The 11218-nt window shown below is 40.9% G+C and overlaps 1 protein-coding gene across 2 annotated transcripts in view; it reads left to right on the top strand.

Annotated features, from left to right (window-relative positions):
• The first annotated feature begins 11002 nt into the window (after nt 1-11002).
• MSH7 (MUTS homolog 7) overlaps nt 11003-11218 on the top strand; it is a 64173-nt gene continuing 63957 nt past the window's right edge. For both annotated transcript variants that reach the window (XM_087384496.1, XM_087384495.1), the window contains exon 1: nt 11003-11206. The gene's annotated coding sequence lies outside the window, so the exon portion shown is untranslated. The remainder of the gene's footprint in view (nt 11207-11218) is intronic.

Genomic DNA, 11218 nt, shown 5'->3' with positions numbered 1-11218 from the left:
CCAAGTATGCATAGCAGTGCCCATGCTAGCTAGCAAGTGCTGGTCATCATGAGAAGACATATAAAGTATCTCATGTTCTGCTACATACTCATCCACTATGTTATCAATCTCCTCAATGGTAACACCACCTTGGCGTGTCACACCTCTATCATGAGAACCTGGAGAAGTGTACAAAAGAGCATTTGCTTCAACTTTGCCCTTCCCTTTGTCCTTGTTTTTGTCATCGTCCTCTTTCTTATCCTTTGACTCCACTTTGCCTACCTTTTTGTCAGCCTATAGCTTATGACATTGACTCTTATAATGCCCTTTTTTCTCATAGTAAAAGCACACAATGTCCTTTTTAGATCTAGATTTTCTTCTAGACTTGCCTCTTTTGTCTTTATCTCTGTCCTGTAGTCTACCTCTGACATTCATAGCACTAGAGGCTTTGGAACCTACTCTATTCTGCCTATTCATGTCCTCCTGCATGATGGCACCCTCTACATCAGCATAGACCTGCAAATGATGAGAGTTGCTAGTGGCTGTCAAATGTATCCCAACTGGGAGGCAAACTGACCAAGAGCAATGATGACTTAACCTCATCATCCAAATTCAGCCTATGCTGAATAACATGACTAAAAGTCTTATCAAACTCATTCAAATGAGTCAATACAGATTTCCCTTCTCTCATTTGCAATTGCACAAGCTTCTTCAACCAGAAAACTTTGCTAGAAGCGCTTTGCTGTGCATACAATGTCACTAATCTCTGCCATGCATCCCATGCAGTGTTCTCATTCCGAATGCTCATAATGGTGTCATCACAACATGTCAACATAATAGTGGCTTTAGCGTGTTTAGCCTCTACCATTCAGCATCTATCATAGACGTAGGCTTCCTGCCTTGCTCTTGAACGGGAACATATTGCTCCTTGAGATACAGTATGTTCATGCATTGTGTCTGCCACACATCAAAGTTGCTAGTTCCCTCTAGCTTTTTAATGTTCATCATAGATGACGAATCTGCCATAATGTCCAAGCCACAACAACAAGACAATAATGATGCTCAAATGCTTAGCTCCTTGCAAGCAATCAATGCCACCAAAGAGTGAAATGCACTACAAGTGCATAGCCTGTACAACAAGTGCCCGCACTTAAACCAGTGCCAAAACCTTTAGCAACAAGTGCAAAATCCTTGCATACAATTGCATTGACCCAACATGGCGTATGACTTCCAAACTGTAGCATTTACCAATTGCAACTGTTGCCCAAAAATTCACTGCATATGGCATCCAAAATGCCTCAAAAAACCATGCTCAAGTTTGCACTTTACGTTGTGTCAAATTTGTGTCCTACACCAAACCTCACCACCACTCTACCAAATGGCAAGCTCTACCACCACATCCGATGGGCCATGCCAAGAAGAAAATATTGCAACAAATGAAAAAAACAAAATAAGGTAGAGACAAGTGCAAGAAATAGTCTCTTACTTGGTCCTTCACTGAATTGTGAAAAAATGCCAAATGACATGCCAAAAGAGCGCTATATCTCACAAAGTAATGGTCGAATGGCAAAGCAATGAACAGCAAACTTGTAGCAAGTTGGGAACACTCCAACTTCTCAGAAGTGAGCTGAGCCAAATTCTCCAAGGATGAGAAGATATGGCAGCTCCAAAAGTGCCTGTCAAGAAAAGTGAGTGTCACACAAAATGTCTGCAAATTTTATGAGTAGGATTCGCCAGTGAATATCTCTCAAACGGAATGTTGGATGGCTTTACTACAGAAGGCAAACTTGTAGAAAATCCAAAAATCTCCAAGTCTTGTGTTGACCATGAGTCCAAATTACTGACAAAAAAAAAGATATTAAATCTCAAAAATTGTTGTCCGGTAAAAAATAATTGTCTAAGAATTTTGAAACAGCGATTTGGGGGTGTAAACAATTGAATTCGGCCAAAAAATAGCAGACCCAAGTCCAAAGGACTTGGAATTGCTCAGAGTGTCGAAATTGAGTAAAATAGAGTATTTGTTTGCAAAATTTCGACGTCGTGACCAAAAACTGCCTGTAGAAGGGAGGACAAGCCAGAGATTCGTCTCTCTTATCCTCAACCACGACCAGGGTTCTCCCTCAACACACCATAGATTTCTTTTCCATAGCTGCAAGTAGCTCAAGGGTCTCTCACTTTTCACCTCTCTCTCAAACTCTCCAGGAAAGAGAACTCCTTACTCCACCGAGTGGCTCTGGTCTACCACCAATGGTCTACCACCAAGCTACTCAAGGTCATCGGGCTATCACCAAGCTTCCCAGAGCTCTGAGACTAGTTTGAAGGGGATCGGGGACAGCAAAGGGCAACAAGAAGGAGAGGAGAACACACAATGTGGGGGTGTCAAGAGACACCAAAGAATAGATATACATAGTATATATAATGGAAGCATAGTATACTATGTACATGGGACTGGCCACATGGCCTTTACCCCAACATTTTCCAACCAAAATCTTTATTCACATACGGAGGCACCACCAAAACCCTAGCTATAACTTTAACCACGATATTCACCCATTTTCCAAGCCATGTAGGTGTCCACAAAAGCTCAATCCACATCGGACAATCCTTTTAGAGAAACTCGATGGTAGTGAACGCTTGGATCTAAGGGATAACCAAGACTATGGTCCTGTTCCCAAGGTTGAATCAGTACGTACCTCCTCATAAACGTAGTGGAGAAAGAAGAAGCCCTTCCCCATGTAATATGTATCTAATAGCATACTCTTCCTCACAAACATCACATTCATAGGTGATAAGCTCACGACGCTCACCAACTATAGGAACTTTGCCGTTGGAAAAGAGGTGAACCCCTTCCCTAGCCAGCTTTTTGACCTCTGGCTTGATGGCCACGAAGGCCTACCTGCACATCGTATGATGTTTATGCCCAGTGTCTCACAATCCTTGCTTAGCCATCTTTGCTTCAAATCTTGCTATTTGCCCAAAGGATACTCCAAACTTCTTCATCAGATAAGGGTCAAATACATTTTCTGAAACCATCTCCATGTATGATCTTGCTCTCGGCTTTGTTCATGGACCTCTCACCATCTTCACTCAAGGAGGATGCATGCAAACACACATTTACCCCAAAAGGTGGGTTCCTCATCACCACTTTGTAAACTACCTCACTTGCTCAATCATACTTCCGTTCATTGGGAAAACTGCCTCGCATGCAAAAAAATCAAATCATCTACGCCTCTTATGGTTTACATTAGCAAGCACACAATCCAAGCCCCCAAGCTGCACCAATCATCATAAGGGGATTTCCTTTTAAACCTCATCTAACTCGGCTTGAAAGAAAAAGAGGCACTACCAAAAAATCCAAACTAAGCATATCCTAGAGAAGTAAGAATTACTTAACATCTAAATGTAAAGGTTGCTGATCGATTGACTCAACTGTTTAATCACAACCGCATAAAACTCAAAACGTACAGCTAAAAAATTTAGTGAGACCTCCACAACTTGGATACCCATTAGCACCATATGGACCCCAACTCACCTTAATGGTTGGGAAGGGGCCTTTTTAATAAAAATTTCATTGGCTTTTGGCTTTCGGCCTTCAGAATCTGATCAATTTCCTCTACAAAAAAGCTCCTTGTAGCCCTCCCCTATCCCTTAATTGCCCATAAAAGGATGGAATTATGGTCTCTCTAGAGTGCTAGGGGAACTTTGAACCATGAGAAAATTAAAAATTTGTAAGCAAAACTTCAAGCCTTGGACATAATATGTTTAGGAGAAGTTTATGTAGTTGTGCAAACTAGATTGACAAGAGAATCGATCCTGATTTGGACTTATTTGAGACTATAGAAGTGCATCCAAGCCTGAATGAATCTTCTAGTAGCCAAGCCAAAAGCACCAGCAATGAGAGGATCAATGAACTAGTTAGCACCATACAATCTTTATGAGGAAAATAAAATAAGGAGACAAAAGGTTAGTTGCAATTTGCAACACAACTGTGGCAAGTTGTGGTAAGCAAATGCCCTACTACTATGCAATGTACATACCAGCAATATATCTTTGCAAAGCACCCGGCTTCCTCAAGGCATGAACATCTTGAGTCCAAAAGACCAATTCAAAGTGTTTGGGATTTTGGATGACAAAATGAGCTAGGAGTGAAATAAATTGTGAACACTCCCCTCGAAAATTTCCTCCACGAGTTCTTACATGGTCTAAATGAATGCACACAAGCTAAGCTTGAAAGCTTTGCTTTAGAATAACAAAGCTCAATTGACTGATTAGCTAAACCACTATTGAGAACCCAAGATACTGCGTAACAAGAGAAGCTATGGATTCTAAAGCTTATGTATATTCCAATGAGCGATTCTACTATGGATTAGAGGAAAAATCATTAAGAATAGGAATCAAATCTTGTAAGTGTTAAAATGTAAGGCCTTGTATGGTCGTAACATCCCCCCATGGGCACCTCAGACTAAGTGCAATTAATGGAAGATAAGACTAAGGGGACTAGTCGCACCTCGCACCTGGACACATGCCATGAGCTTGGGAGAAATCCCTTTACACATGGGACATCTGGGTGGCTTGAGATATATGGCCTAAGTGAGACTCTTCCTCGCATCCTTCTCATGACCTTTTGGGGAGGTGAGGAGGCCATGCGGAGTGCTATGGGGTGGGGAGTGGGACCCTCACACCTGGCACACACTCCCATGGTAACACATGGCATACACTACCACCTTCAATAGTAAGCAAACTATAAAATTGCAAATAACCAAAAATAAGCAGTTCATAGGACAAATGGCAAGGTTTCTTGAGATTTTGACACTACTTGTTTTAGTAGACAATTGATCACAACTTTGTTTAGTTACTTTGTGCAGGCTCAAAAAGCCATATACCTCATGGGTGAAGTACATTTATTGGATGCTTTTGCTTCCAAATGAGCCTTTTTCTACCCCACTACCCATTTCTTTGCATGAAGCATACCATTCATGGATTTATTTGCACACTCCTACATTCAATAATGTCAATCCCTTCAAACAACAAAAAAGTAAGTAGTTCAAAGGATGAATGGCAATGTTCCTTTAGATTTTGACGTTGCTTGTTTTGATAGATAGTTGATCATAGCTTGACCTAGGGAAAGCTTTAAGAATGGGGAAGACAACAATTACAAACTTTAAAGCACTATACAGACCATTGATGTGATGCCATGCTAGTTTTTTAATAGAGACCAACGATCTACAGATAGAGACTCACTAATTCCATTTTTGTTGATATTCAAGATTTGATACATCTATGATAATGTGTTAAGTACTTCAATGATAAAATTCAAGACAAGTGACTGTATAGAAACCTATTATGAGGCAACAATGGTGGTATAGACAAAGGGCTGAGGATACATCTAGATCACCTATGCTTGTCTTATGTATGGTGTGGAGTGATGGGAATCTTTTTAATGCCCAAAGTTAGCACAATTTCTTGATGGCTTTCTCAAGTCTCCGATTGTCTATAAGCACGTGTGCCTTGCCATGATGGACATGCCATATCAAAGGAATTGTAAAGTGGAGGAGGAGCTGCCACATTGCATTCATGGGTGTGTGGCCCATGCAGCCTACCAAATGTTAAGAAGTTTGAAGTGAGAAATGGCAATTGGACAAGTGCCTCTCATTTCCATTTCCATCTTCTAGTTCTCATTCCTCCTCGATAGCCATTTGTGTCTTTCATTTCTAGCTCTTGGGTGAACATTCTCAAGAACAAAACTAGCAGAGAAACTAGATGTAGGGGTGCAAGCTCAAAACGAACTTGTCAACCAAGGTTTTGTCTTTGTTTGCATGCTTTTTGACAATTAACTTATTGAACAAATTTTGCTCTTGCACTGTTGTTGGTGGGCAGGTGTCCTAAAATGCATGCTAGCAAAACGCTAATGGATCTTGGGGGATTGAGACAGAACGTCTTCTTTTGTGATGGAATCTTGTTATTGGAGTTAATGATCTCATTGAGGCATACATGCAGATCCACTTTTATTGAATCTAGTTTAGTTCGCTGCTTCAGATTGCAAAACCTTATCCCAAGGATGGTATAATATGCCTCGTCATATATGGCACAAATTTCATTTTAGGATGGAACAACATATGTTCTTAGGACCTAGCACCAAATTTTTGTGTAAGCATTTTTGGCAAGATGGAATGTCTAATGTATAAAGAGTTGCATAAAGAGTTCTCTTTGCATTGTCTTTGCTCTTTGCAATTGCCATAGATGGTCTCGCCTACAAATTGATAACACCAAAGGTTTGCAAAGTGTTAATTTTTTCATCTGTGCTTCAAGTTTTTCAATGAGGTTTAAAGTTTTGTATGCTGAGGGAATGCAATGAAAATCTGGTAGGGACACTTTGGACAAAAGCTCTTCCAGTCACTAAACCCTGATCCAAAACTACTAGGCTACTGATTGAAAAGGCTGCTAAGGGATCCCTAAAAGGAATTGAGTTGCCCAATGGCAAACAGATGGTGATGCAGCAGTTTGCAAATGATACCAACCTAGTGCCTAGGAACGCTACTCGTGACATGAGTGAAGTCATGGAATGCTTAAACATTTATTGTCTAGCCTCTAGCTTGCTCATTAACCATAGTAAAACAGGGTATTGCACGGGTAGCAAGAAAACCCAAGATGAGTTGGAGCAGTTGGGTTGCGAGCAATTGATTCAAAAAGGTATTGTTTTTAGATTGTTAGGCATACCCATGGGATTTGATGTGACAATGAAAGAGAGATGGGAATGGGTACTTAATAGGTTCAGCTCAAAATTGGAAAAGTGGAAAGGATTTCAATCCAACTTGGTAGGATGAAGGATGGTCTCAATCGTTGCCTCTACCCCATTACGATCTTCTACCTCTTTTGTTGGCACCCTAGTCAAGCGGGACTTGATAAACTCGTAGCTAAATGCAGGTCTTTTCTGTGGGGAGGCTACAACCGAATATCCAAGGTAAGATGGGATTTTTGCACGTGGCCAAAGAATGAAGGGGTGCTAGGAGCGATTAATATAAAGCAGGCAGCGGTGAAATTAGTAGCGACTTGGATCCTCAAGGTCCTTTTGAGCCCGCAAATGGATTAGGCCAGGCTCCTTGCTCGTAACTTCAAACATGTTCATCCTGTCAAGTCAAATGGATGGAAGAACTACCCAATCCTTTTTGCGGTCTTCTCAAAGGTTCTTTCATGAAGCTTGATTCTATCTGGGCATCCGTGATACATAGAAAAGCTCTACTCAGCAACACTGACTTTACCAAAGCCTGTGCCTTGTCCAACAAGGGCATTCAATCCTAGGAGCAGCTGTGGCATAGGGATTAGATTAGATGGAAAACCCTGCTTGAAATTCGTAGAGAATTCAGACTGACGAATCAAGACGCTATCTATACTTTATAATTTAGCTAGATCCTCACTCCTCATCTTCTCCCTATTCCCACTCTGTATGACTCTATTGACGAGCTGATTCCGATGTTAAATTCCTGTTGGAACACCTTTGACTTGATGCTGCACTGGAAATGGAGATTTCACTATATTTTGGCCAAGGCAATCCCTGAGAAGATGTCGACGTTGCTGTGGTTGGTGATGCTGAAAGCTGTATGGACCAATGCAAGAGGCCTCAGAATTGGAAAAGGGGACGATAAATGCCGATGATGCCATGACACACGAGAAGACATATTCCACCTCTTCATTGCTTGCCCGTCAGCCAGGAAAGTCTAGAAGAGAGTCCAAATGCAAATAGGAGAGCCTGTCAACTAGAAGACAATTTTGCTGGGAGATGCTTCTAAAGTTAAATACTCACGTTGGGCATTAGTACGAGTGCATGCACTATGGTTTGTGTGGATTGCCAAGAATGATTTTCAATTTAATGATAAGATTACTGATGCATAATTTCTCTTTGCTGAATGGTTAGTAGGCCTTGAAGATTTATGACAATGACCTTGCGCAGTTCTTTGCTAAAATCAAGAACCACGAGCTGGAGCATCGTTAGAACTTTAATCAAGAATGCCACTTTAAGGGTTCTATTTATTATGAGACTAACTCTGAGATGGACTGAAGCAGCATCGCGCTTTCTTCTTAATTATTTTGAGATACGCAAAAATGCGGTTTTGTGGTGAACCATCAAAGTATATCACTTGAACTATTTATAATATAAACCCTTATTTTTTAAACTACTAGGCTAGCTATAGTTGAAACCTCCGATGGTGCAACAGCCACAAGGAGATTAGGAGTTAATGAGAGAAGAAACTATTTTTAATCAATCAAACAAAATGCTAGAATCAAGTGCTTTTGAGGAAAATATGGCAACATGACTTGAATTGAAGATGATAAGAGCACACTCATCTCATATCTATAGTGTCCCCATTATATACATTGTAGGGCTTATAATATTGTCCATTGTGTTTCACACGGTATACAAAGGACAATTCTCTCGTAGCAGGTTATCTACTACTCAAGGGAGCATCAACAAAACTAATTCAAACTACTTATTAGGTGCTAAGTAACCTATTCAGCCAAAGTGTAGAATTTAGTGTCATTTTTGTTGTAAATGATTATTTTGTATCTCCTCTTTCTAATATTTAAATTGCAACCCCTTGCTAAATGTTTTCATTTCAAATGAGCTTCATGATTCAAGTACTCTCACACATGTCCCACGTAAAGATCTAACTCCATTTCCCGTTTTTTGTTGTCTTTTCCACCCACCCACACAACACCCACTCACAAGGAAAAGAAGGGGCAGGGATTTGAATGTGAGTAGTCACTCGAGACAGGCAACACCCAAACCAGCTCATATCTAACCCCCATGTTCCCATGCTTGGAAATTGACATTCTTTGAAATATCCTATTAGATTCTTCTCGTGTTGAATTGCTTCATTTTGTAATTATCCCCATTGCAATTTTTGTAGCCATATGTGCATGTGAAATACAAGGTTCCACATCCTTGTATACCAATAATCTCATCGTGTTGACAAGGTAGACCTTTCTTTACACTTATTTTTTCACATGTGCACGTGCGTGTGCACATAGATTCACAACTCTCATTTCCTTTTTACTTTCCACATTAAATTAAACTTTTATAAGAGAGTAGGGTCAATGTTTGCTGGGGTGTAGCCATTTTTGGTGAGGTTTTTTGTATATAGATATCTTGCTTAACCCATAACTTATGCACTACACAACAGAATTTAGCAAAATTATCTTCAAGTTGTAGTACACATTCCAAGTTTTAACATGAGACTAAAAAAGTATGGAATAAAGATTTGGAACGAGATTATTTTGAGCATTACAAGTGCTATATAACCATTTATTAAAAACATATAAATTTTGTTCTCCACATACATGCAATTAAGTAATCATTCAAAAGTACACTACATGAGCTTCTCGTCAACCAAAGGACACACCTTATTGAGAATATTAGATGTGGTTTAAGGGGCCTCCAATGTTGTGCTAAAATTATGCACACCCATTTGAGGGCACATGACTTTTTCTTGATTTATTGAAAATCAAAACCGATTGGAAAAATGGAAGCCAAACTAGTGGGACTACTACATGGTAGTCTTAAAACATTAATAGTTGGTGATATTGGTATCCAAAGCCTATAAGGTCCTTTCCCCTCCCATCACCTTTGGACTGCTTATTGCGCGATGGCCCTATATGCATCTTTGGAGAAATTGAACCAATTTTCTCTCCTCAACCTTGCCGACCGAGCCACCTCCTTACTTTGTTTAGACAAACTACGTGGCATGGACGGCCCCTCCTCGCCACCTTTCTCACATTTAGGAAGCTTTGTCTTTGGAACTCGTTTTTTGTGATATGCCTTTGGGAGCTCCTCTTCCTGCCCATTGCCATGCACTGTCGATGGCAAATCACAATCGGTTTGATCAGACTTACTAACTTCAAGCCCTAGTTCCTTGCTGCACTTCTCGCGAGACTCTCAAGTTCCATTCGACTTAGAATCCAGCACCACCATAGTGGTTTTGCCCTTTTTACCAACCACATGCCAACTTTCACCATGCTCTGGAGCATCAATCCTTTCTTTGACCTTCCCCAAGGCCTCGTCGTTCTTGATAATCTGATGATTAGATGGCTCCAGTGTTTCACCCGGTATGCCCGAGCTCTTGTTCGATTGATTCCCTAGTTGAATTGCCAACTCAAGCTCGTCCGTTTTGTCCCCACATGCCAGCGTTGTGTTAGCCGCTCTCTCTAGGCATGATCTCGCAAAATGGCCAGCCTTCTTGCAAATTAAAACGGACCAAACCTGATCTATTGAGCAAAAGACATTCTATATGGGAATCATATTTTGATGAAGTCGCATAGCTGCTGCGATCTGTCTCATAGGATCCAAGCCTGTTAACGATCGGACATTGGAGGCACTAGGAGGACTCTCGCCAATGTCATCGCCTGCTTCTCAATTGTATTCTCGAGCTAGGGAGGGAGATTGGGGAAGTCAACCCATATGAGACATTGTCTAAACAGAAACTCATTGATGCTAAAGTTGGCCCTCCACAGGATGACCAAGGCCGACACATCTGCAAAGATGAAAGATCTACCTAGGAGGTTGTTTCGAAGAACCTCCGAAACATGATGCAACAAGAAAAATCCTCTACCCACAAACCTAGCCACATACTCGTTCGTGGGCATCTCACACTCATACACTAAGAATTGCTCCAACTTAAATAAGGAAATTAACAATGATTCTACAACTGGTATTATGCCTATCGCACATAGCATTTCCTCTTTGAATGTAATTAGCTCATATGTGTAAAAGCAAGTACTATATATGACAATATTGTGGGTTCCTTGCAAATGTGCATATTTTAAAATTTAAATTTGTTTTATTTGTTCCTACTCACTCACACATGGCCAACTATGAGCTAGCTCCGCATAATGTGTCCTTTGCAGAGTTTGGACAATTGTCAATCACATTACATTCACGAGTTTTCCAGACCCCAAACGAGTGTTTTCAAGGATGATAAGCACCACACGTAGTTAAGAATTGTATCGTATCTCTTCCCGCCATCTTTTGGTGGCTTTCCTGTTTCTGCCAGCTCCCTCTCTGTGTGCGTCCGTCTTCACCAAGCTACTGCTCGCAGATTGCCAAGAATCTATGTTTTCTTTTCTGAGCGAGATTGCGCGTTTCGGTTTTCGACTCCTCTCTGCTATCCTCTTCTTCGGCCCCCGCCTCTCTCTCTGCTTGCTAGCCGCATTACTTTCTCTATTTTCGTGCATTGTAAGCCTCGTC

This window comes from Dipteris shenzhenensis, chromosome 14 (genome assembly GCF_047967505.1).
Source record: "Dipteris shenzhenensis isolate YYH24624 ecotype China chromosome 14, Dip_SZ_1.0, whole genome shotgun sequence".
NCBI lineage: Eukaryota > Viridiplantae > Streptophyta > Polypodiopsida > Gleicheniales > Dipteridaceae > Dipteris > Dipteris shenzhenensis.
Note: the sequence above shows the minus strand (reverse complement) of the source record. Positions and strands in the feature narration are given on the sequence as shown.